Source organism: Diceros bicornis, chromosome 10, assembly GCF_020826845.1.
Source record: "Diceros bicornis minor isolate mBicDic1 chromosome 10, mDicBic1.mat.cur, whole genome shotgun sequence".
Taxonomy (NCBI): Eukaryota; Metazoa; Chordata; class Mammalia; order Perissodactyla; family Rhinocerotidae; genus Diceros; species Diceros bicornis.
The window spans coordinates 1431576-1459158 of record NC_080749.1 but is presented as its reverse complement, the minus strand read 5'-3'; the positions used below and the strand labels follow the sequence as shown (position 1 = coordinate 1459158).

The window sequence follows — 27583 nt, the reverse complement described above, 5'->3', positions numbered from 1 at the left end:
AGGGGACCGTTGATAAAAGTCTGGTTGGGGCCCCATTTTATTTTGGGCTTGGTTTTGGGCCCGGCTAGGCTATCTGTCCAGGGATGTATGGATATGCAAAATGTGGTATATGCATAAAATGGCATATTATTCATCCTTAACAAAGGAAGGAAAGTCTAAGATATGGCACACCATGGATGAACCTTCAGGATATTACTCTAAATGAAATAAGCCAGTCACAAAAATACAACCTTGTGTGATTTCCCTTCTATGAGGTTGCTGAAATCGCTAGATTCAGAGAGACAGAAACTACAATGGTGTTTGCCAGGGGCTGGGAGGAGGAGGAATGGGGGGTTATTCATGAATGGGTATAGAGTTTCAGTTTTGTAGGATGAAAAGACTTCTAAAGATGGATCGTGGTGATGATTGCACAGCAATATTAATGTCTTCAATACACTTAAAACATACTTAATGTATCTATGGGGCCTGATGACTTGTCCTGGCTGAGCACACGCTTGTGCTGTTGCACATCTTACCCCTCACTGTGCAGTTGGGAAACTGGCCCAGAAAGAGGCAAGTACTGGCCCAGACCACAGGAGGTAGTCCGGGTCCCAAAGACTAGACAGAGCTCCAGCGTCCTTGGCCAAGTCTCCGCCCCTTCCCTCAGGTCTCCTTTGGCAATGAGAGGCATTAAGATCTTAGAGGATTGCTGCCCACCCCTCTCCATATGAGATCATTTTCCTCTCCTCATCATAGCATGTGCATAGGCACCCCCACTCACACTGAATTCTCATGTGGGGGCCATGGAGGTGCAGTCAAGAAAGAGCTGACCCGGAGGAAGTGACAAGAGGCAGGAGGGAGAGAGATGGGAGGCAGCTCTCCCAGGGGACCATGGCATTCGTTCTCCTAGATACATGCCCAGAGATGGGCAGAGGAATCCCTAAGGTTCCTAGGTTTCTGCCTATCTGTCTGTTCCAGACCCATCCTTTGCCCAGCCTGGGGAGCACAGGACTGGGATCCTGCAGTCCACCTCTGTGGGCACCCAGAACTGTGATGAGCCCATCCTCCCCTTGTGTAGGCATTGGGAACAGGAGAGAATACCTCAGTGAGGGTCCTCCTGTATAAAATGGAGTGCATCCAGCAGGTGACTCCAAGTGTTTCATGCACTCGCAATGTGTCTGTTGGACTAGGTTCTCTGTTGATGACCTACTGTGCTCTGAAATGTTGAGAAGATGCTTTCCACCCACTTGAGATCATTTAGAACTGAGGAGACATGGGGGCATAGGTGGGAGAACTGGGTATAAGGAAGAAGATGCCAGAGCACTGGACACCAAGTCTAGAGATGAGGGAGAAGACCAGTTCTTGTTGGATCCTCAGGGTCCTCATCTGGAGGCAGGGGGGAGTCATTGTCCTGGTTGAGGTTGGATGCCTCAGGAATGAAGAAGACACCTGGTGGGGGACAGCAAGATGGGGGGAAAGGTAGGCTCCCAAGATTTACCCCACTCTCTCGAAGCCGACAGGTCCTGCTCCTTTACCTCTGGGACCCTGGAGAGCCTCTGCCTTGAGGACATCTGAAGAATGGTTCCTTTCTGTTTGGTGGAGTTTTGGTGAGGGCTGCAGTGCTAGTGCTGGCCACCAGGGGGCGGGCAGCCTCTTGTGTCAGTGGTGGCAAGTTACATTTTGTTTTTATTTTTTTCAGTTGTATTGAGATATACTTGATATACAGCACTATGCGAGTTAACATTGCTGTGTGGTACATTTGAAAGTTGCTAAGAAAGTAGATCCTAAAACTTCTCATCACCAGGAAAAAATCTTATGTTTGCTTGGTGATTGATGTTAACTAAACTTATTTTGGTAACCATTACATAATATACATATACATCAAGTCCTTTCCTTCTCCTGTAAACCCGGAATTTACACGGTGTCCACTGAACTTTTCTTGACCTCCTGGAGCAGAGAAGAGTCAAGCAGAGGTCTTTCTGGCTGTCCCTCTGCCTCAGAAACAACTTGTACCTCCTATTTCTAGTGTTCATCTCCACAATCACAGTTGGTCAGAAGCAGGGGGCGGGGTGCAAGATCTTCCCATGTACTCATTCAGCAGCTGTGCACTGAGCACTCACCCTGTGCCAGGTGCCCTGGTGGGCCAAAGTGCAGGATGAAAATGACCAAGTGGCCCCTGCCTGCCAGGAGTTCACAGCCTAGAGGGGAAATGGACAAAAGCAAAAACAGGAGCAAGAAAAGAGCAAGTGCTGTAGAGAAACACATCAGGGGGCTGTGAGGGAGGGCTGGGCATCACTGGGTAGGAGGGTCTGAAAGGCCTCACTGGGGTGACGTTTTCTGGGACCAGAATGACAAGAGGGAGCCAACCCTTCAGGGGTCTGGGAGCAGTGTGTCAGGGGGATGGCACCACTGGTCCTGAGTCTCACATGCAGAAGTGAGTTTGGCCAGAGGAGGTTAGAAATATGGCCAGTGCAGCTGGAGGGAGGCTGGGAGGAGAGAACAGGAGCTGGGGTGGAAGGTAGGGCCAAGGCCTGGTAGGCTGTGTCAGTTACCTTTCCCTCTCTGACTTCATTGCCCCTAACCTTGCATTTCAAAGCTACAGATGTTGACTATCTCACAATTTGTGTGGATCAGCAATCAGGCACGTTTCAGCTTGGTGTCTCTGCCTCAGTGAGTTGAACAGGTTGGTGCTGTGGCCTCAACTGAGGCTCAACTGGGGGAGGACTAGCCCCAAAGTTCACTCTCAGACTTCAGGGTTCAGTTTGGACTGAGAGTTTAAGTTTCTTTCTGTCTGTTGGCCTGGGCACACCCGTGCTTTTCTCCTCTATAGGCCTCCACATTGGGCAGTCCCAAAACACTGGTATTTGATTCCTCAGTTACAAGGATTCCACAGAGAGAGAGAGAGAGATGAAACATGAAAGACGGAGTAAGAGGAAATGAGAGACTTGTGTAGTTAAAATTTAGACAAGACATCCCATCACTTTGGCTGTTATTATGTTCAGAAGCCAGTTACTAACCACTTAGTGGTTCCACGGGGATGGCTATACCATGGGTGGGGCTTACTGGGTACCACTGTGGAGGCTGCCCACCTCATAGGCCAAGATGAGGCACTTGGGTCTCATTCTCCATAAAACAGGAAACAATTGAATGGTTTAATGCCACAGGATGGCAGTATCTAAATTTCCATTAGTTTCAACCCCCTCATGATGCTGACCTGAAAGTGAGGCCAAGTTGGGAGTGACTGTTCCAATATCACATTGCTAGATCCCAGGCCTGTTTTGAGTGGTGTTCTGTGCTACCTGTCACCCCTTCTTGTTATTCTTCCATCTCTAATTTTGTGCCTTATGTACATGTGACACCAGCCCACAGGGGTAAGAGATATTATCTCATATACACCAGGTGAGGTCCCTAGGAAGTAGATTCTAGCCTGATCCCCCTGGTGTAGGTTTGGAGACTGGGGAGGACCTGAGAGGCACAGGGACTATTCCAGGATGAAGAACTGGTAAGTTAAAGGATGTCTGCATTCATCTCTGTCTCCTCAAAGCAAGGACCTGAGTTAGGTTTCTAGGGAGCTGTGGCTAGGGCTGTGTAGGCTCCTTGTGTACAGTTCAGGAAGGGACATGAGAGAGGAGGGTGAGCAGCCCGGACTCAGGGGGCAGCTCTGGAGAAATCTGATTGAGGTAAGGGGTCCAGGTATAGGAATCTTGAAAAATGACCCCATCTCCTTGGTCCTAGGCCTCAACAGATCTTTGAACTCTGGTAACCAGGCACCCACAGGCCCCCATCCAGCTCACTTGACGGGAGACAGTCAAGAGGCAAAAATGTTTTGTTGTTGTATCCCAACTTTTGCAGGATCTGGGCTCAAAAAACCCCAGAAAAAGAATCTTTTTGATTGTTGCCTACATTGGCTCAGCCCTCATCCCTGACGCCTCTGGGTGTCTGACAGGAGGCAGTGAAGGGTAACATGGGGCAGCCCAGGAAATGTTAGTGCAGACCAGGACACAACGGTGATCCCACCTGATCAACCCCAAAATCCAGGCCCCTCATCGTGTGTTTGTGTGTGTTTGTGTGTCTGTGTGGTGTGGGGAAGGCAGGGTATGTGGGGCAGGCCGTTCCTGGGCAGGAGCTGGTTGTTAGGTGTCGGAAGTCTGGTGGGTCTGTCATGTTCATACCCAGTCATGGCTGGCAGCATGAGAAGGTGAGCTGCTCAACTCGTATGTTATTGAGCCCTAGAGGTTTCATCTCCTTCCCTTCCTGACAAGAGTTCTTTGCCAGGATGCCCTCTGTGCCTGAACTGAGGAGCAGACTTTCTCTTGGGGGTTGACCACAGTGGCAGTGTGCAGGCAGCCCCTGATTCCCTCTGGCCCAGCTCCCAGGCAGTCTTTGCAGAACTCCACTCAGGAGGTCATCGAGTAGCTGCCCAATGGTTTCAAGTCCACCAACTCACTAGACAAGGGGCAGGTGCATGAGGCCACCCACACCATCCAGTGCTGATCTAAGATGAGAACAGGAGCAGAGGGCCTCCACACTCAGGACCTTGAGATGATGGGGTTGGACCAGAACTAGGGTGGGACCAGTCAGCGGCTGTCTCTTTTTCAAGCTAAAGGGGATGTACATGCAGGAAACCTTGCCTGATTCAGAGCTGAGCTGCTGTGACCCTCTTTCCTTTGACTGGTGTGAGCTTCTGGAGGCCACTGAGGCAGAGCCAGAGGGTAAGGGGGACTGCAGGCTGGCTATTCCTGGAAAGGAAGTGGGATCTTTCCTGTATTTAGAAGGACACATGGAAAGTCAGCTATGTGAGTGAACCTTTCTCTTTATCCCGCTCCAGCGCCAGGTGCAGAGCTTCAGCCAGCAGCAGAAGCAGAACAGTGGGCAGTGGTGGAGGTAGAGCTGGCTCCAGCTCCGTTGACACCACCCTCTCTAGCACTGGAGCCAGTGTCCCCTCCATCAGCAGTGTTGGAGCTGGAGCAAGGGCCGACATCGGCTCCAGCAGGAGTGGGAGCTGCTGAGCTGGAGTCACCTGGACCGTCATTTCTAGTGGGAAGTCCATCTCCACCTGTGGCTAAGAAGCATGAGAAGCAGCCCAACCTACGGCCTTCCCTCCTAAGCTGGTGGTGGAGCAGTTGACCGTGATGGATGCGGTGAGCAGCTGGGCTCTCAGGGTGGGTGGGGTAGGCCTTCACTCTGCCATCATTGCCCCAGACCTCATCCAGTCTCCTATGGTCTGGGCCCGAATCCTGGCTCCACCCCTTACCAACCATACGACCTGGGCAACTTTCTGAACCCCCAAACATTTGCTGTCCACCTGCAGACCGTAGAGGTGGACACTAACAGGACCTGCTGCACAGAGTGGTTGTGCCGGCTCCATGAGGTAGAAGAGACGGAAGGGTGAGCAGGGCCTGGCACATCAGTGGGGGAGGGGAACTCACTGTGTGCAGCCAGGTCCCTGATGGCCCAACCTTCTGCTCAGGAGGCTCAACAGCCTCAGGACTTATTAGACACCTGATGTGTGCTTCACTATGAGGGAGACAGACAAGGCCCGTGGTTGTAGCTGCCACAGGGGAATGTGCATCAGAATGGGGAGTGGGACCAGAAGGGGGATCATGTTGTTGGAAGATGCCCCCTTGGGATGAGCCAAGCTGAGCCACCATCTGGAGCTTGGAGTTAGCCAGGACGGGATGGATGTAAATGCCCCTCTCCCTTCCCTGCCAGTATTGGGTCCTGGGTCATCTTCTGCTGGGTGCCTGCAGTGACAGAGAAGAAAAGCCAGGGACTCGAACAAGGCTCAGGCCACATCATGAGCTTCCTGAGCTCCAGCTCTAAATTGTGACCCCTGTGTGGGACTTTGTGGGCTGTGGACACAGAGCTAGGGTGTGGCAATGCTGGGTGACACTCCCCCTGTTCCCCAGGAGCCCTTCCAGAAGGTGGTGCCCTCTCAGTGTCTGGGCTCCACCCGGGGCAAGAGGAACAAGCCCGGCAATGAACACCTGGCACACACCGTCCGGGCCAATATCGACCACTTCAGAAGGGTGGCCAACCTCGTCATCACCACCTGCCTCGGGGTCCCGAGCATGATGGCCCAGGACAGGGCGAGGGTGGTGGAGCGCTGGATCCAGGTGGCCCAGGTGTGCTGTGGCAGGCCCAGTGGAGCCCCTCTCTGGAGCCTTAGGAACTGCCTCCACCTTTATCAGCTCCCAGGATTGCAGTGTGTGGTCTAAGCCCCTGCAAGTCGCTAGGTCCTTCCTGCCAGGAGCACGCTGATCTTGACTCCAGGTCCCAGTGCGGGGATGCTCACTTCCTACATGGCTCCCTCCTTGGGTTGAGCTAAAATCCTCCTCCTTGTGAGTGTTACACTTTGGGTCCTAAATGTGCCCTTCTGGGGCTCCCTGAACATCTGTCTAATCCAGGAGGGGAGATTTAAATAGAAGGGGACTGAAGCTAGAGCAAGCAGGGCTCCTGCGCCCCACCTCACAGCTCATTCTCTTCCCTTCCCCAGGAGTTCGAGGTCCTGAAGACCTTCTCCTCGCCCCGCACTGTCATCTCTGCTCTGCAGAAAACATCCATATGCCACTTGAAGAACACATGGGGGAAGTTTCCTGGTGGGTAGTGCCCCTCTCCATAGGAGGACCAGAGTGGATGGGGGATCTCCTGAATGTCTGCCATTGGCCCCTCAGTCAGGTGGGAACTCCTGGGAGGCAGCAAATGATGGGGACAGGGCCTGGGCCTCAGCGGTGGGTCTCTAAGTCTCCCGGGGTCCTTAGTGCACCAGTTCTGCTTCAGGACTCGGTTTCCCTAAATGCCAGGTACTGGAGTGAGCCACATTGGAGATTTTCAAGTGTTTATAGCAACAGAACTCTATGCCCAGTTGAAACTCAAAGTGGTCAAAAGAGAGCTGCTCTGTATAGCTGGGGAATGGATACCCCAGTGACCAACAGGAGAGCCCCCTCCCAGTCCCACGAGACCTTAGCGCTCAGAGGAGCTCAGTGAGAGCACTCCTCCAGGCAGTTTGAATCTCTCAGGTTGTCAAAGAAAAGGATATGCACTTAGACCCCTCACATTATCCCTAAATTTATCCTTCCCTCTTTCCCTTCCCCTCAGGGAGAGCTCTGAAAAATTTAAGGAGAGCTATAGCCAAGACGTGTCCTTGAACAGAGAACTGATGACCAAGGTAGAGTGGAGGCTGGGGGTCTGGAAAGAGAGGAGGGGCCATGGGGGGAGGGGGACTGAGCAAGCTGTGGTTTTGATAATTTCTCACTTGAACTTTCTCTGAAACGTTCCCGTCTATCTTGTCCAGATTAACAAGCAGAGGGATCTGTTCTGCCCATGGGCAGGTGGGGTGCCATTTTTGGGCAGGAGGCCTTGGTCATGGGACACAGTGGTGTTGGCTGGGCTGTTCCAGGACGAGTTGCTGAGCTGGCGCCATCTGCAGGTGTCTGGCTTCCACTCACGTCCATCCTGCTGGATATAGCTTCTTCCAGGCTGTTGGGTGGTTGGGTGGGTTTACCCCTCAGCCTAAACCTGTCCTCAAGAAGCCAGGCCCCTGCTGCTCCTTCTATCTTCACCATGTCTCCAAGGGGAGGGCACACTGCCTGCCCCAGGGACGGGCACAGCTAGGGATTCCCCTGGCCCAGGTGGACAAACAGGCTGCTCATCCTTGGATCTGAACAGCTGGACCAGAGACAGATGTGTGTGCATTGTGGGACTCCCCACTGGACCCCTAGAGCAGTCACTCGAGTCAACCACAGGAGTCTCACCTGAGTGCCTGGTTGGCAATGATATAGGCCCCAGGTGGCTTATGAGTAGCGTCTAGGCAACTGGTGGATTCTTAGTGGATCCTGCTGAAAGGACATTAGGAGCTTCATGTAAATGGGGAAGCAAAGCATCCTGTCACCCCCTTCCCTGTTGATCAGAGGTGGCACCTTGTGGGTCCAGTTCCTGAGTGGATAAAGAAAAAGTTCAGTGCAGGCGAATATCCTGAGTGGTTCTTTGGAGAGGAGAAGGGTTTGGCATTGCCTCTGTCTGGCATGGGGGCCAGACACTCCATGGGACTGGGGCAGGCAGGAGCCACTCAACAACCAGACTCCCAAGACACCCCATCCTCTCCATCCACGGCTCGGCCTAGGGCCAAGCTTTGAGAGCTCAGGGGACAGGACTGTTGTCAGTGGTGGGGCTGGGGGTTAGGCAAGGATGTTGGAACAGGGCCTCTGGCTGAGAGGGGCAAGCGGCCTCTCCTCTGTTGGCCCCTCAGCAACTCACTGCCCCTGTTTGGGCCTTTGTCTCCCCATCAGGGAAATGGAGGTATGGTGATTGTGTGGTGATTGTGTGGTGCAGGCCTCACATGGGGGTGATGATGTAAGAGGGAGGAAAAGAATGTGGGAGCTTTCTGCCTGCTCCACCTGGAGGGGTGAGGGCCAGAACAATGATGACAGTCATGCGACAGTGAGTCCTCAGGAGAACCTGTGAGGTAGCTGGAGTTCTCACGCTTTTCAGATGAGGAAACAGGCTCGGGGAGGCCAGGCCAAAAGCCCGAGCTCACACCCAGAGTGAGAGTTGGAGCTGGGCTTGTTCTGGAATCACAAGACCTTGCAGGGTGGAGTGGCATTGGTTCCAGTTCACTCGAGTCAGATGTTCAGGGTCAGAGGCCAGTGGTGCTCGAGAGAAATGGGGTGAGGGGAGTATGGTCTCGCTGACACTGTCCTCGACTCTGGCAGGAGGGGCCCTCCACGTTTGCCCCCCGGAGAGCAACCTCCAGAGAGTGTAGGAGAAGCAGCAGCAGCAGCAGGTGAGTGTGCCTGTGGGGGAGGGGCTCTGCCCTCCCAGCTGGAGGCCTCAAATCAAGAGAGGAGGTCCCTTCCTCCTGGTGCCACAGTGTCTGAATCCCCCAGTAGAAGTGACCAGGAGGGGGGCCTGGAAGAGCTGGTGCAGGATGGGTTGTTGTGGGGAGGGCCAGGGACCGCATACCCTGTGATTTGCCAGAAGCCGGCCCTGGGAGGTGAGGAGGAGGAGTGTGGTGTTCTTGGGGTGTGAAGGGAGGAAGAATTGAGGGGAGGCTGCTAAGGGTCCTAGGCTGCTCCCCGTGGGAACCCTGGGGTGGGCCAGGAGGCTGAGGGTGAGGACTTTTCAGGGGAGGGTCTGCAGGGGGCCGACTTGAGAGCAAGGGCTCATCCCACCCGCACCCCGATGTCACAGGGTGTTGTCCCCTATCTTGGCACTTTCCTCGGTGAACTGCTGATGCTGCACCTGGCGATGGGTGATTATCTCGAAGTGGATGAATCTGAGGACCAGGCAGGAAGGACCAGGATCCTGAGCCTGGGGATGCGTGAGCCCCCGAACTGAGCTCTGAGCTCTCAGCACTTGGCACATCTCCTCTCATGAGAGCCTCACAGCCGCCCCTGGGAGCTGGGGCATCAGGCCCATCTTAGGGATGAGTGAACAGAGGCTCTGCCTGAGACATCCATTCTCGTTCCTCAGGCTGGGGAAGCTCAGAGCTGCCTGATGGCACAGCTGCGTGAGGTTTTATCTGAGCTGGACTCTGCCTGTCCCTCCCATGCTGCCCGTGGAGGGAGAGAGCAGTCGCCCTCCCCCAAGTCAGGCAGCACATAAGTGGCTGAGCAGTCCCCTCTGCCTGAGGCCTCAGCCTCCAAGTCTGTCATCAGAGAGGGTTGTGCTGCCAGGTCCCTCAGCCTCCCCCCATGTCCTACTACTCTGGAGCCCAGAGCCCATCCTAGGTCCAAGTCCTGTTTTCTCTGCATGCCCCGCCCCCTCTGGGGACCTGGCAGTAGTGCCACATGAGAAGGGCAGGGCATAGGGGGCTAGTCAGTCTAGGGGGCTCTGTCTGATGGACTCTGACTGTCTGCCTTCCAGGGGAATGAGATCAACCTTGAGAAGAGGACTGAGGAGCAGCTGTGGCACTCCCTGCAGGGGAGGGGAAGGAGGTGGAAATCAGAAACTCTCTGAGGAGAACAGTTTCTGGCTCCACCCCTTGTATCTTACATTGAGTGGAAGATTTTGGTAGAAGTCGAGACCCATCCAGTTGGCGCGTGGGTTGAGGGGAGGATGGCATCAAGGATATCTTCCTGGAGGAGGGGCTGATTATTCCCATTCTGAGAACAGTTAGATCCTGGATGGAACTGGAGGGAAGGAGCGTTCCCAGGACTGGTTCTCTGCCCCAGTCCTCACCCCCCTCAAGGGAGATCCTGCTGCTCCAGGTCGCTGCAAAGAATTATCACAAGACCTCAAGGAGTGATTTGGGGCCTGGTTCCAGGACATGGAGCTGCTCAACGAGAATGAGTGAGGCCGGGCAGGAGTTGGGTGAGGGCAGGGGTGGATTCTTCCTGTTGGTCAGTCCAGAGAGCCTGTCTCAGTGGCCCCCTGGTCAGCCCCAGGCCTTATGGCATGGCGACCTCTGGGACACCCAGACCCCAACTGCTGAGGTTTCTTTTGACCAAATTTTAGGATCTTTTAGTTTTCTAGTTGAATCTCTGGAATTGCATCAGCTCTAAGTGGGGAAACCAATGTAAAAAGATCAAAACATGCATGTGGAGAGGACAAGGCCCGAGGAAGATCATTTGAAAATGGACTAAAGGCAGGCAGGACTTTCCCTCCTGAGACCCCTCTAGGGGCTCCGTGTTCACCCCTGACCTAGATTTGAATCCTGCTGGGATCCTTGTACAGGACTCTGAAGTCCTTTTCCTGCTTGATTTGTATCCAGGAGGAACGATTTCTGATGCAGCTTTTAAGGCTACTGTTGGGCCTTGTTACATAAACATGACTGCTCCCTGTGAACTAGGATTTCCAGCACCCCTGCCTTCCTTATGCAATTCCCTTTAGGGCAGAAATTCCCTAGAAGGCTCCCAGCCTCCTCCCTGGCTTGGCCTGATGGATCCCGAGTGAGCTCTACTTTGCCAGGATAAGGGACCATAATCCTGGCCAGTCAGTGACCCCACATTGTCCCTTGCTGTCCAAGGTGACTTCTGAGCTCGTGTCCTTCTGAGGTCCAAGGTCTTGGGCAATCCTCCAGTTTACACACTCAGTGTTAGTGTTCTGAACTCGTCCAAATGGGGTAATTGGGCCCAAGTCATTAAAGTGTGTCACCCCTGGGTGGCTGTGTTTTTTTCCCCAGTCTTGTGCTGTGGTTACATTACAACCAGCTGCTGGGGTGTGAGCCCTGTTTGGAGCTTTGAAAGATGAGGCATGACAGGGGTGTTGAGAGGTCCAGCAGGGAATGCCACGGAACTGATGATCCATGGTCGTGCATGAACACAGCCTTACCAATTAAAATACTGAAATGTTCCCCATCTGGTGGTGAATAGACACTGCTCTGAGCTCACACCAAGAACCCGCCCCATGACTAGCAGCTTTCAAAGGGTTACCAAGTGGCATTTTGAACCTCTTCCCTTGGGAACACCCTGTAAGACAAGGGACAGATGAATCGCTTGGCACTTGTGTGTTATCGCCTCCTTTCTGATGGTTGCAAGTGTCACCCAGACACACAGGCTGGACTCTGCCAGGGAAGACTTCTCAGGACAGCCAGAAGCTGAGGATGAATTCTGGTTCCCGGTATCCCAGGCCCTTCCTGACATGGCACAGCCACCCAGGAAAGTGATTTGGTAATGGAAAGACTGGGAAGGCCGTACTTTCCCTCCAAAGAGAAAGAGAAGTGCCAACAGTGAAAGCTTGATCCCTCAAATAGACAATTAAATCCCAACAAGCAGTGGGTTCTTGTCAGATTACTGATGCTGAAAAGGCCTCTTTTGATAATAGCACGATCCCCCAGCTGCCATGTCCATCTTCATGAATCAAATTTCCAACACATATGGATCTAAAAAACTGAGGGAAATCTGGTATTTCCTTAGATGCAACACTGAAGTAGCATGCAACAAAGAACATAAAAACGGAGACCTAGAAGTAAATACCTAATTTGAGTACATAGGCATCAAAGTGCTTTTGAAACAATATTTTGGAATCTATTGGAATATTACACAAAAAGAATAATCCACTTTTAGTACGTTTTACTGTGACTGTGAGGGGAAAAACTGAATCATCCCGTGACGTTGGTAACTCGCTGCTGACTTGACAGTAAAAATAAATGATGTACATAGTAAAAGAAAATGAGAGAACAGCATGAAAAAAGATCTTTCTCTCCTCACCTGAAACTCAACCTCTCACCTCAGAAAGAAACCGCTGTCTATATTTTCTATGTCACACAGCAGAGTTTAATAAAAGAAACGTATTGGTATGTTTTAAAGTTTCAAGAGCTCAAAGCAAGGAAGCATTAGGGACGCACCCATGAGAACTCACTGAGGTGCCTGCTCCATTTCATCTGCTGTCAGGACGTCCTTCTTGGCCCTTCGTTTTCTCTGCCTCGCTAGCAAGTCTGTCCGCCATCAGTGCTACCACCAGTCTCTCTCCTGTGCTCCTCACTGCCCTTTCCTCCTTCCTGATACCTTCCACAGTCACCAGAAATTGTTGGCAGTGAAGCTGTGGAATGCCCAGATCAGTTCCTGGAATCATCTCTGTCAAATCTGAAGACCGGCAGGAGTGGGCATGGGACCTGGAGTGCAGACCACCTGCGAGCACACCTGGCAGGGATTCACCTGTGTGACTAGGTGCAAGTTTTTGCAACGCTTTGGCAAGATTGAAAGGACTTACCAGTTGTCCTGCACTGCTGCAGGCCTGGAGTCCTTGAGGTCTCTCGGGCCAGCAGACCTTGTGGGGCTGGTCCAAGGTGTCCTCCCAGAGACCCGTCACTGCTAGGATGGGATGGGATTCTAGTAACCCATCCCTTGACTATGTCACTGGACATCCTAAAAGGGATGGAGGTGCTTAAACCAGGCTTTGGTTTGGACTGGTTCCCACAGTCACGCTGCTTCCTCTGTGAAGACATGACTATCATCCTTCTTTTCCTCTTACCCTACAAAAATAAATCATGAAATTGGGTCAAATGACAAAGGAAGCCTGCCATTTTAGGACAATTATCATGGCTGTTTTGTACTTCCACCCTCCCTCTATCCTCTGGGGATCTGACCTGTGTCCTGGGATGTCATAAGGCAGATTTGCATCTAGAACAGAAAGCTCCAGGTCAAAACTCAAGGCTCCTCCAGATCATTTCTCTCCCTCCATCCTGTTAACACCCCCTCCTTGTTTGAGTGTGTTTCTATTCCTTTCTTGTCCTTGTCACTCTCAACTGTACAAGTCCTGGCACTCCCTCTCAGGACAGTCGGTCCCCAATCTTTTACTAAATCCCAAATCCCACCATTTCTGTGTTTTCTGACTACTCATTTGCTTAATCCATTGACCACTCGGTGTTCATAGAAGTCAAATCAATAGTGACATTGTCAACCAGCCCTTGTTAGCGACTTACTCCCACATCCCAGATGTTCACATAATCCAAATGGTTATGTTCAAAGTAAATAATTCAGAAAACATATTCACTCACCACAAATTCCTAATATCTAATACTTTTATTCAAACACTTATACAGTGGATACCTGTCCCTCAAGATAAGAAGTAATGCCATATCACCGATCCTCACCTTAATTTCCTCCTACCCCTATCAATCCTGGATTCCATGGACTATGAACTCAATAATTTCCTTGGAATAATAAAAAATTCCTTACCACTTAGTTATGTTGTAAACCTCCAAACCCAGAAGATCCCGATTATCTGCCATGCCGCAGCTACTGCTGGTCTTATAACAAGCTGCAGAAAAAGCAGGAAACATAATCTTTTGGTACCACTGTAATTACAAAACCATCTGCATCAACTGGGAAGCACTCATAATGCCTGAAAATTTTGTTCTCTTTTTTTGTGTTGGGTCAATAACAAAAAGAAAATTCAATTAAAAAATGGACAAGGGACCAGAATAGACTTTTTCCAGTGAAGACATACAAGTGGCCAATAGGTGTATGAAAAGGTGTTTGGCATCACTAATCAGGGAATGCAAATCAAAACCACAATGAGCTATCACTTCACACCTGTTAAGATGGCGATTATCAAAAAAACTAAAGGTGGCAAATGTTGGTGAGGATGTGGAGAAAAGAAACCCTTGTGGGAATGTAAACTAGTACAGCCATTATGGAAAACAGTATGGAGCTTCCTCCAAAAATGAAAACTAACATATGATCCAGCAATCCCACTTCTAGTATATACCCACAGCAATTGAAATCAGGGTCTCAGCGAGATACCTGCTCTCTAATGTTCATTGCAGCTAATTTACAATAACCAAGACACTGAAGTAACCTAAATGTCACTGACGGATGAAAAGATGAAGAAATGGAATATTAGTCAACCTTGAAAAAAAGCAATTCTTGCCATTTTTGACAACATGGATGGACCTGGTAGACATTATGCTAAGTGAAATAAGGCAGACAGAGAAAGGCAAATACTTATATGTGGAATCTAAAATAGTTAAACGCATACAAGCAGAGATTAGAATGGTGGTTGCCAGGGGATGGGAGGATGGAGAATTTGGGATCTGACGGTCAAAGGATACAAAGTTTCAGTTATCAAGATAAATAAGTTCTGGAGGTGTAGGCTACGGCATAGTGCCTACAGGTAACAAGACTGTACTGCATACATCACATTTGCTAATACAGTAGATATTAAGAGATCTTACCACAGAATAATAGTAATAAAGGAGGTGAAAGAAAACTTTGGGAGGTGATGGATATGTTTGTGGTCTTGATGGTGGTGACAGTCTCAAGGGTGTATACTTATGTCCAAATTCATCAAGCTGTATATGAAAAAGTATGACATCATCGTTGATTCTTCTGCATCTTGAAATATGCCAAGTTCTCATCACATTAGAAAATTTTGTAACTATATATGGGGACAGATGTTAACTGAACTTATTGTGCTGATCATTTCAACATGTATTCAAACATTGAATCATTAAGTTGTACCTCTGAAACTAATATAATGTTGTATGTCAACTTTACCTCAATTAAAAAAACACAACAGACAAAATGATTTGAATATTGTAAATGAGTTCAGTGAATCCCTGAAACTGCCCCATTCCCATATGGGAGTTACAGGAAGCAGAGAGGATGAAGGAAGATGGAAGAAAGTTGTACAAAACACTATTCAAATTAAAATCATTTGAGTTGCTATCAGCTCCTTGTGGCAGAGTTCTGTGAGCCCTGATCTTCTTTCACATTTATCTTGGAAAAGTATATTTTCAGACCCAACCCATGATAGTTCATCATTTGCTCTAATACGAAAATCTCAACTTAATAAATAAAACCAAAAGCATCCCTTATGTATGAATAAAGTTAGTGAACTTTACAGAGAAAAGAGCATATTTGCACAATCTCAATAAAGGAAACAGAAGAACTGAATGATGATCGAGTCTCAGTCAAGCTTATATTTGAAAGCCAGTGAAACCAGGATATCTTTTCAAGGATGTGTGTAGAGCTGTCAGCCTTGGAAGATAGAAATAGTGGCCTCCTCTGGAACAAAGGGCAAGCTTGCTTACTGCCCAATATAATAGAAATAACACCCCTCCCTGGGGCAAAGGTCAGCAGACTTCCTGTCCATTATCAAAGATTTGAGTTCCTTAAGCTCTGAGCTCTTGCAACCCTCTGCATGTCAGCTGGCTCACTGTGTATCACCCTGTAGAAAGTGGGATTTAGTGAACCAGTGCAAATGCTGATACTCGGGCCACTGTTATTGCTGTGTCGTTAAGTCCTTTGTCTCTGACCCATGGGTCTAGTTTCTTTTGCCAGCATCTATAAGACCATGGTAGGCTGACTTATTAGCTTGCAGATAAGGTAAAATATCATACCTTTCACGGTTCCTGACAAGCCCTTAATGTAACCAGTACTCTTAGGAACAGAGATCTGTCCAGAACAATATGTATGGATATTCTTCATCGAAGACTTCATACAACCAAAACTTTAATAAGTCTCTCTGATCTCTTTTATTTTTACCCCAAGTAGAAGGAGAGGCACCAAACTATTACAGACCTAGGGCTTGTGCAAGCCACCTGGAGACCTAGTGACCAGAAACTTCCCATGGGGAGCAAAGACAGATGGGCATATTTCCAAAATGGACCCATATGCCTCCTTATCATCCAAAAGACAGTACATTATCTTAATTTATGATGATTTCATTCATTAAAATCTTGTGATGGGCCAAAGATACATATCTAAGAGGAGTGAGACACATGGCAGTTGTAAGCAGATTAACACATTTGGTGAATATCAAACTCTGGACTAAACTTAGTGTTCTAATCAATTATAAGGTACGACAAATTTAATTAGGTCAATTAAATGATATTTAATGGTATGCCTGAATATTACTCTGCAATAATGAACAAGAAACTCATGTAAATAACTATAATTGGTCTTACTTTAAAATATGATAGTCAAGACTGTTTGAGATAAGCTGGAGAGAAGGAAGGGGAGAAATAGATAAAAGTTAGCTGCTCTGAAACCACTCTCAAGACCCCTGGATCTACATGTAACCCAGGAGATCGAGGCAGATGGCTGTGTGCCTAGATCCTCCTGCACTGTGGTTCTCAGGGATGTCACGGGGCTGAAGCAGCTTCCTGAATCGTGTTTACACATCCATGTGTACAATACCCCTGACCATGGGGATGAAACACCATTCAATCATCCCTTACACCCCTCTAATTAACAATTAGATTTCAGAATCATTGTATCATTACATGATAATTTATTCTTCAAACCTGTAGGATGCCGAGCTAAAAGAAAATCAAATTTCAATGGCTTATTTTCTTTGAAGGACCAAGATGTTCTTTCACACTTGGAATCCGGATTAGAGGATAAATCCATCAAATCAATGGAAACAAGTTAAGAAATGGACAGAGGGATATTTCATTCATATATACACAGTTTGCACTGTGGCAAAAATAGAGTTATATTTTAAAAAATTAGAATTTTTTGAAATTTTAGAGATTTTAAAGACTTTGTTCTGCTTATACTCCCTTTCGTTTACCAAATCAAACTCACTCTTTAATGGGCATCTAGCATTGAGTGCTAATAACAGCAGCTTTTTTAAATTCTTATTTTTCCCAGGTCAAACACCAAGGGTAGAGGTAGTCAAGAGATCAAGTCTAATCTACCTACGGGTGTGGCAGGCTTACCTATGGATGTTCAAGCCAGACATTGCCAGAAGAACTACATCTCTTCACCCATAGGTGAGTTTTTACTAGTAATCACAGAAACTTAAGGATATCAAAGGAAATTTTTTATTAAGAACCCAAGTTATAGATTCCTCTCTTAGGTTCATTACTTTGAATTTTTGACTCAAATCATATATATCGATTGGACCATGTTCAATTCTATGATCTTTAGAAGATGCAGCCTACAGCTGAAGAGAAACAGATACAACACCAATATCTTATCCTCTCTAGCCAAACTGAGAGCCCCTGGAGTCAGAAGTTTTCAAGAAAAGAAAAAGTCATCCGTCTTTGGAAGAGAGACAGTAGAGGCTACTCAAACATTCAACTTTAAATTGTTAACATGACTTGTTAGAATGTGATGGAGCACACCTTCTAAGTTTCATGATTTTTCTCCACAATATTGAGATGGATGACCTTGAAGTCCAGTTTCCCCATAAATTTATTTATTCAATGATAAAATTAATTTCCCTATAATTACCATGAAAATCTTATGTCATAGTCTCTGACTAAAAGGAAACAAAGCAAATTGAGCAGTTGAATAGCAGTGTAATTAATTCCATACAAGGATCTTACGGCGGCATTATGTATAATAGTGAAACTGGATGTAATCCCATTTCTATCAAAGAAGAAGTAAACAGATTATGGTATTCCTGTTCTTTGGAATACCTCTAAAACATCTAACATGGTAAGTTAGAATGATGTGCACTGATAAGGGGAGACGTCTTTGATATATGATTTGGGAAACAGCAAATTGCAAAACGATGTAGTTATGTAATTTATGTTAAAAAACTTTATGTGTATTTATAAATTCATAGGAAATTTCCAGAAGAATAAACCCCACTCTGTTAACAGTAGTGGGTTCTGAGTAGGGGAGTGAGTTTTCAGGGAAGGGGATGAAAGGGGTGGGTTTCACTTTATACAGATCTGTGTACTGTGACTTTTTTTACAATATGTATTTCTTTCATAATTAGAAAAATGAATGATGTGACCATTTGGTGCAGGACAACAGCATTATGTTCACCAGTCTCTGTACTGTATGTTACTGCACAGCATGGACTGTAGGAAAAAGCCCAGAGGAGCAATGAAGACAAAGAAGACACGACACCTGCAAAAAGTCAGTGGAGTATTTCTACACAACAAACCTTCCAGGTGAGTGACGGTCAGTATCTTCCACTGCTCCAGCTCTCGCAAGAAACCTAGTACCTTCCCAGGGTAAGCTGGAGGACCACGGCCCACTAGTCCACTCCCCGCCCAGGGCCTGTTTGTGCAGGGTGACTGCCATCAAGCAGACAATGGACTCAGGATGGGGCCTGTGTCTTTGGGGAGGCTGGTAGAGAGGCACAAAGTCGAACACCAGCTAAGGGCACACACCTGAGAGGTGGAGTTCCAGGTGGAGACTCAAAATGTACCAAGACACTGCATGAAGGAAGCTACTCGACCTCCCTGAGCCTCAGTGTCCCCCCCTGTAAAATGGGAACCACAGGCCTACTTCACAGAGCTGTTGGGGAAGATACATAAAAGTGCCTGTGACAGTCAGTGTCCACATTATTAACAAAGTCGTCTCCAACTTCAGAATAATCGATGAAAAGAGTAATGTTGATGAGACCAAAGACGAGATGCCCAGCTTCATAACAGCCCCAGCAGCATGAGAATGAGAGGAGCTCCGAGTAAGCAGGGTTCTTCACAGCTCCACTGGAGAGGATGAACATGGGCTACACCAGTATAAGCGGCTGTTGTACAGTGACTCGTGTAGTGAGGGTGGGTCCCTAAAGACACTGTGAAATACAGTTACACACAGTGGCTCCTAGGAAACAACTAAAAGCAATCAACGCAGCAGATAGGAATAGGAAGGCGGCGAGCAGAGGAGGGTCAGAGCCACAAAATCTGAAGGAAGACACTGAACCACAAGAGCCCAGCTTTGTCAACAGCTGCTGTGGTTGCACCAGGAGATCAAACGTCTGAGACAGCCATTGTGGGGACTGCTGGGAGCACAGTGGTCACTGCGGCCACACCCCAACAGCAGTGCATCGGAGCACACACACCCTGAGACTTTCCTCTCCATTAATCCTTGTTTTAAGATGATGAGGGCCGGCCCCGTGGCTTAGCGGTTAAGTGCTCGCGCTCCTCTGCTGGTGGCCCGGTTTCGGATCCTGGGCGCTCACCAACACACTGTTTCTCCAGCCATGCTGAGGCCGCGTCCCACATACAGCAACTAGAAGGATGTGCAGCTATGACATACAACTATCCACTGGGGCTTTGGGGGGAAAATAAATAAATAAATAAAATCTTTAAAAAAAAAAAAGGGCCAGCCCCGGGGCTTAGCAGTTGGGTGCGCGCACTCTGCTGCTGGCAACCCAGGTTCGGATCCCGGGCACGCACCGCTTCTCCAGCCACACTGAGGCCGCGTCCCACATACAGCAGCTAGAAGGATGTGCAGCTATGACATACAACTATCTACTGGGGCTTTGGGGGGAAAAATAAATAAATAAAATCTAAAAAAATAAAATAAGATGATGAATATCCTCATGTTACAATGTCTCTTTCCAACCCTTGTGGACGAGTGTAATCAGAATCCCCTGAAGAAGGCACAGGCCAGAATAGGATGGAACACTGGGGGCTGGGGGAGTGGCGCTGCACCTGACCACACAGACTATCACCCGGGCCTATTGAACACGAGAGAAGAACCCAAGGATGTGGTCTAATGAGAATTCCCCGTCTTGCCACATTCAGAGACACTACAGAGTTTCTCTTCCGTTCTTTACAAAAATGTCAAAGAATTCATGCGTCATTAATTCATAAAGAGGCAAAATCTTGACAAAGTGACAGAGTCCAGATTCCATGACCAGGTTTTTCAGTTGTTTTGATAATATCCCACATTCAGGAATCAGAAATGTAACCTATTGGGATGTGTAATATAAACAAGGACTTTTTTTGATGTAGATCAACGCCCAGATTTTTAGAGATGACATAAATCATGAAAGCTGCTAACCATTCCTCCACAGGTTTCAATAAGACTTTTAAGTTAATTTACCAATCTCAGGAAAAAGAATATGGCAATTCATGTTTTTTGTTTCTGCATTCAAGCATACAGTACAGGCAAGAAAATGAGCAGAAAAAAATTAACAAGAAGGTCTTGTGCCTGCCCGGTGGCTTAGCGGTTAAGTGTGCACGCTCTGCTATTGGTGGCCCGGGTTCGGATCCGGGCACACACCGATGCACCGCTTGTCCGGCCATGCTGTGGCCACATCCCACATACAACAACTAGAAGAATGTGCAACTATGACATACAACTATCTACTGGGGCTTTGGGGAAGAAAAAGGAGGAGGATTGGCAATAGATGTTAGCTCAGAGCCGGTCTTTCTCAGCAAAAAGAGGAAGATTAGCATGGATGTTAACTCAGGGCTGATCTTCCTCAAAAAACAAAAGAAAAAAACAAGGTCTTGGTTGCATTTCATCTTTTGCAAATAAGCAGGATATTTTATGCTCTGTTCCTTTCACTACTCTAAACAATTTTTAAAGAATATGGTACATCTGACTATCCCTAGGCGTGTTTATCCTGGAACCTTGCCAGAATCCAAAGCAGAGATGTTAAAGCTGATGGGTTTCAAATGCTGCCCAAGTGCTGTCTACCTTGAACATCCCTCTCCCAAAGCTGGACCACCGGTCTCTTCCTGAGGGATCAGAGTCGTCACCCGTGTCCCTGAGAGACTGGCCACTCAGGCCTGAGCTGAGATTAGGCTATCAATCTAAATGACAAAATGCTTAAGCTATTTTCATCTTAAGAATGCTGTTTCAGAGGCCCCTGCACTGGAAGGTGTTGGTGAAAATGTTCTATTAGATACTTGTCTGGGAATTGGGTTGTTCTTCTCTGCTCTTGGCGGATCCTGGGGAAACCAATGATTAACCTCACGGATGCCTCAACTTCCACTTCTGCGAAAAAGGCAAGCAACAGCCACTGTTACTACCCTGCAAAGCTCTTAAGTTGTGCTTGCAAGAGGGGCCACAAGGGCGAATTTCTCCCAAAAGCTGATGAAATGATGGCACTTTGGCTGGAGAAGGCAGAGGGCAGCAGGCAGAGGAAAGTTTCTGGGATGTCAAACCAGTTCCCATAAGCACTTTAGAGAAACACCTGGCCCTGGACTAGGTAGGAGGCTGTGGCAAGACCCACAGACATGCAGGTGGGAGGAGGAATCAAGCAACGGAGGGAGGCGGTGTGGAATAGACATGAGTCCGGCTTCAATTTTGGACAAAAGCAGTTGCACGATGCAGGCCCGCGGCTGCCCATGCAGCCGCCACACCCTCCTAACTCCTTGGTCCCTCTTGTCCTGTCACATCCCTCTGAGACTCAGTCCACGTGGAGCAGGTGCAGGACCACAGGGCAGAGCACACCTCCTTGCTCCTTCCCTCAGGGCTAGGCACCGCCCCGTGCCCAGAGTATCCGGGGAGTTATAGTCCTGTAGTCCTGCAAGCTCCCAGCCTGGAGCGGTGAGAGACAAAATCTCCCAGCATGCACAGCTAGGGGCCCCAACTCCCTCCTTGTCCCTCCACCCCTGGGCCCCACTCCTCTCCTTGTCCACCCCACCCTCTATCATACCTCTTCTCTCTACCACGCCCACCCTCCATGCCCTGCCCACCGCCTGGAGTATGCGCAGCGTGGTTGGCCTGCATCCCTTGAGGCCGGTACTCAGGTAGGGGTGGGGCTCACCAGCCTGGCTGTTGCTGAGGATGCTTGCAGCCCTCCTTGAAGCTCCCTGGCCAGTATTTGAAATGTAAATTCAATATCTAAAATGGAAATACCGGGTGACTGGGATCCTGGAATTTGCCTTTTCAATGCCACTTGTCCTGCTATCCCCTCCATCCCTCCAGGCTGCCATGATCCTCCCTCTGGACCCTGTGGTCAGGGTCGCTGCAGAGATCCTCCCTTTGGACCCCGGCTGCCTGAAGGGCCCATACCTTGGTCAGGCATCTTAGAAGGACTGCCCTGAGCCATGTCATAAAAAGGAGAAAACATCACAGTGGACAGCCCCAATTCCTGCATATACAGACGGGAAACTTAGGTGCACTGGTAAGTGACTCCTAAGCCACTTCAGGGGACCACACGCACGCCCCTTCTCCAACGCTGCACACAGGCTTGTTCACTGGACTTCCTTATCCCAGTGTGGACCTCGTGGCCTCATTAACACAGGCGACAGCACTGAAACTTCCCGTTGGTCCTTCCCACAATGTCAGGGAAGTTTTTGTAGGAAGGTAATATTCAATTTCTGCTCTACTATAGGGCTGGCTCCTTGGCAACCAGTTTTAATATCCCTTTTTAAATATACCCTCAGAATCACAAAATAATTAAGCAAAATAATTTGTTGCTGTTGGGGGTTATGGTGATAACTCTCTGAAGTCATTTTTCCATTTAGCTACTCTGACTCCAAATACTACAGCACCACGTGCTTCTCAGACTGGTGAATGCACAGCTCCACTTCTTTGCAGAGAGGATGCACAACAGCAGAATATCCGTGGCCCGACTTTCTGGAGCATCAGTATTACTACAAGATTTGGAAGAAGCAAAGTTAGGTCATTTCCATGGTAAGGAATTAAAAACTTAAAACTAAGATGAGGTGGGAAAGTCATATACCATTAATATTTGTCAGTAATCTGTGCCTGAAATGTCAGACTTTCTCTGAGAAAGAACTCTGAGACCCTATTTCCCATTGTTTTCAATAGGAAAAATTAGAAGGCATAGCAAATCTATCGAAAAATCCTACCAATTTCCTAAGTCACGATATGGCACCTAGACATAAGTTATGAACATCATTGCTCCTCGTTTTCTTCCTCATTCAACCCAGTCCCACAGGTCTTGAGTGATTGCTGTGAACACTGCACTGTGCTAGATGTCAAGGCCTTGGTGAGCATCATTATGGGGGTGGACGTTGATGGAAAAAGATTGCATCATAAAAACTCAAAACTATGCCACTTGCCAAATTGAGGCAAAAATGGAAAGACCTAGGGCACCAAGGAAGAGTGAGGGCATTAATCGATACTTGGGAGTATTAAAATCCATCTAATGGTGTCATGAGTGAATGTGTTCCACTTTAAAACAAAACACAGCTGTTGTTCTCAGATATTGAGTTTATCTTTGTGCAAATATGCAGGATTTAAAGTGTTTATTGATGTATAACATTCATACAGAAATATATGCAGAGGTCATCCATGTAAACCTCAAAGAATTATTACAAAGTGAACACACTTGTGTGACCAAGAACTAGCACCAGCTTCATTCAGGCCCCGACAATCCCTTTCTCCCTCCTTCCTCCCCAAATGTAACCAATATCTTACCAGCAAACACTGTATATCGAGTTTGTCTTCTTATACAAGTGTTTTAGTACAGGACAATTTAAACAATATACAAAATAAACAAAATAGCATAGTAGGCCCGTCACCCAACTTCGACAACTACTAATCATCTGCCATTTTTGTTTTATCTAGACTCCATCCCATTCTCACCTCACTTTATTATTCTTTTAGTCCTTTTTGTGTGTGGGGGAGGGTAAGATGTACACACACTGAAAGGCACAAATCTCAATCGTACAGTTTTAGCAAATAAACATGCCCATATAACCTTCACCCCTTTAAGAATAATGTATTTCCTTCACCCCCAGAAAACTCCTTCCTGTTCCTTCCCAGGCAATTTTTTCCTTCCCCCGAGGCAACCACTGATATGTTTTTTTCACCATAGGTTCATCTTGGCAGAAATCAGCCCACGTGTATTGTTTTCTGTCTAGCTTGCATCCCTCAGCACGAGGTAGATGAGACTCACCCAGCACGTGTGTGTCAGCGTTTGCTCCTCAGCACGGCTGAGGGCGTTCTGCTCTGTGGATGCCCCGAAGTGGGCTCGTCTTCCTCCTGGGGACGTGCAGGTCATCTCCTGTGAACATTCTTGTACAAACCCTTTTTGTATGCTGTTTAATTCCTTTATTAGCATTTAAGTGACACACCTTTGCAGTTTTTAGTGGTTGATCCAGGTTACAATATGCATCTTTAACATATCACAGCCTACCTAGACTTAATAGTGCACCAGTTTAATCAATGTAAAATATGGAAGCCTTGTTACAGAACAGTTCCATTTACCTCTGTCTGTCCTTTGTGCTATGTTGTCATAAATTTTACATCTACCCATGTTATAAATCCCACAATACAGTGTTATGATTTTTCTTTAAATAGTCATAGGTCTTTTAAAGAAATTAAGAGAAAAAAGTTAAGTATTTGGAGGGAGATGCTTTGAGGCTCTGCAAATGTACTGTTTCTTCTCTAAGTTTCACTCACAGTTTTTGCATTCATCAGTCAGTCTTGCCCACAGTAATTATTACTGTGGTGGTCTAGTGGCGATTTTCTATTTCATGCTATCCAGCCGCGTTTATTATTTGGAATTCTGTGAGGAATATTCCCCCCTCCCTCTCCCTGCCTTCTTCCTGTCTTTCTCTCTTTCTCTCATTCTCCCCCCCCTTTTATTCTTTCTTCCTTTCTTATTTAATCTTCTTTATATCAGTATAGACTCATGGATATTTATTTTATTCTCTGGGTAATAATCCAATGCTACCATTATTTATTTTGTTGCTCCTAGTTTTCCAGCTTGAGCCGTACGGAAGTCTTTAAGATTGATTCCTTTTGGTTTTTTTTTTAAAGATTTTATTTATTTATTTTTTCCCCACAAAGCCCCAGTAGATAGTTGTATGTCATAGTTGCACATCTTTCTAGTTGCTGTATGTGGGACGTGGCCTCAGCATGGCCAGAGAAGTGGTGCGCGCCCGGGACCAAACCCAGGCCACCAGCAGCGGAGCACGCTCACTTAACCGCTAAGCCACAGGGCCAGCCCAGATTGATTCCTTTTGACACATCTCATCATTTTCTGTGTTTTTTTTTTGAAAGCACTTTCCTACTTTCTGGCACTACAAGAAGCTCCAGGCTCATATTGTATTTCCCATCCCCAGATTTGAATTAGGCATTTCTCCAAGAAAACCTGGTTCTTTTTATTGAAGAATGATATTTAGAAACCAAAATCTGGGAGCTAGGTGTGACCATTGATACGAGGGTGTCACTGCTTCTAGACCCTCTCAGCAGAGCTTGGAAATGTATGTATGAATGTAAACTCAGGTATACACATCTACCTATCGATATATCAATCTATCAATCTATCTATCTATCTGGATAGATATATTAAAAGAGACATGGATTCATACTGATACTTCCAACTCCAATCCAGCACCACAGAGTTTATTCCAGCATTCTCCTTTTGTTTATTTGTAACTTCTTTCACCAACAGTGAGAAACTTAACTCCAGTTATCTACAATATATTTACTAATGTGTCAACTAGTTTCAGAATCGCTAATCCATACCCTTATGAAAAACAAATTTACCACCTAGAGTACAGTGTTTTTGTACAGTACTTTAGTTTTACAGTATCCCATCAAAACACTGTCTTCCAAAGTTACATCGGTCAGGACCTTTCATCCCCACCCCTTCTGTGTGGTTATGTCACATGCTTGTAATACAGTAAGGTACATTTGTCACTGCATTCCATCTGAGTTCCCCAGCATCCTGATTGATTTTTAAAATTTGCAGAGTAAAATTCACTCTATGCGGTGTACAGTTGTATGGGTTTTGACAACTTTACGGTCATGTATCCGTGTCCACGGTACCACACAGAGCTGTTTCTTTCACTCCCAAAATTCTCTCATACTGTCTCTTTGTAGTCAACCCCTTCCCCCACTCCATTCCTTGGCAACCACTGATCATTTTCCATCCCTGTAATGCTGTCTTTTCTAGAAAGTCATATAAATGGAATCATATACTATATAGCCTTTTGAATCTGGCTTCCTTCACTTAGAGATATGCATCTAAGATTAATCCTTGTTGTTGTGTGAATCAAGAGTTTATCCTTTTTATTGCCAAGTAGTATTCTAATGTACTGATGCACCACAGTTTCTTTCTCCATTCACCTGATGAAGGACATTTAGTTTGTTGCCGGCTTTTCACAATTATGAATAAAATGGCTATGAAGATTCACGCAAAGAGTTTTGTTTAAACATTAGTTTTCAATTTGCTTCAGTAAATCTCTAGGAGTGGGATATCTGAGTCATATAATAAGTGTATGTTTAACTTTATAAGAACCTGTTAACTGTTTTCCGAATGCAACTATCATGTAGCATTCCCAGTTCTAGTTGCTCCTAGTCCTCACCAGCACTCTGTAGTTGCAAATTTATTTTTTATTTTAGCCACCTAATAGGTGTGTGGTATCTTATTGTGGCTTCTGCTTCCTTTTTGAAAGTGAGTTCTGCTAAATATAAAATCCTGTGTTGACTTTTGGGTTTTCTTTCTGCACTTGAGAGATGTCATTTTGTTGCTGATTTGTCTCTTTTGTTTTTGATAATATATCATCCATCATTCACATTATTTCTCCCTGTATGTAATGTCTTCCCCTGTATATATGTATTTCCATGACTGCTTTCAAGATTTTCTTTTTATCTTTGGATTTTAGCAGCTTGACTATCATGTCAAGCTGCTAGGTAGTGCCTAGGTATGGTTTTATTTTGTATTTTATTTTGTGTGTTTCCTGTCTTTCTTGGATCTAAAATTTTAGATTTTTCACCAAATTTTGGAAGTTTTATGCTATTACTCATTGATTTGCCTTTCTGCTTCATTTAATTTTTTGTCTCTCTCCTCTCTGATGGGGACTCACTCATCTCACAGGTCTTAAGGCTGTCTTCATTTTTCTCAAAACTTTTATGTTCTTTTCTTCAGACTGGATAATTTCTATTGCTCTATATTCATGTTTCTTCTACTGTTTCTAATCTACCAGTAAACTCAAAAATATTTTCTGTATTTCATCTTCCTATTTGGTTCTTTTTTGTAATTTCCATTTCTCTGCTGAGTTTCTACATCTGTTCATTCATTATGAGAATATTTTTCTTTACCACCATGATCATCTTTATAAAAGCTGTTTTCTCATCCTTGTCTGCTAATTGCAACACCTTGGGAATAGTTTCTACTGCCCACTTTTGGTCGTATATGGATTATATTTTCCTATTTCTTCAAATCTCATGATTTTTTAAATTATGTACTGGAAACCATGGATGATAGGTATGGAGACTCTGGATTCTATTGTATCCCTGTGAAGAGTGTTGTTATTTTTCTAGCAGAGAGTTGACTTGGCTGGACTGAAACTCCAATCCTATCTCCTTTACAATGGGCATAGCTGAAATCCTCATTCAGTTCTTTCATCTTCCAACTGCTGTTTTTACACTACGCCCTCTGGGGCCTACCCTGCAGGTGTGTTGTTCAAAGATCTGCCAATTTGCTGTGTGTGTGGGGGGCAGACTTTCATACATATTTTAAGATTTTCCTCTTTGTGGTTCCCTCCCTTCCAGAATTTCTCCCCTAACTTTCCGGCTACTCTGCCAGCCCCAAA

General features: G+C 46.8%; 1 protein-coding gene across 1 annotated transcript in view; it reads left to right on the top strand.

The window, feature by feature from the left end:
* Nucleotides 1-9572, top strand: part of LOC131410574 (ral guanine nucleotide dissociation stimulator-like) — a 148519-nt gene extending 138947 nt beyond the window's left edge. The window contains exon 6 of the mRNA XM_058548693.1: nucleotides 9169-9572. The gene's annotated coding sequence lies outside the window, so the exon portion shown is untranslated. The remainder of the gene's footprint in view (nucleotides 1-9168) is intronic.
* The last annotated feature ends 18011 nt before the right edge of the window (nucleotides 9573-27583 follow it).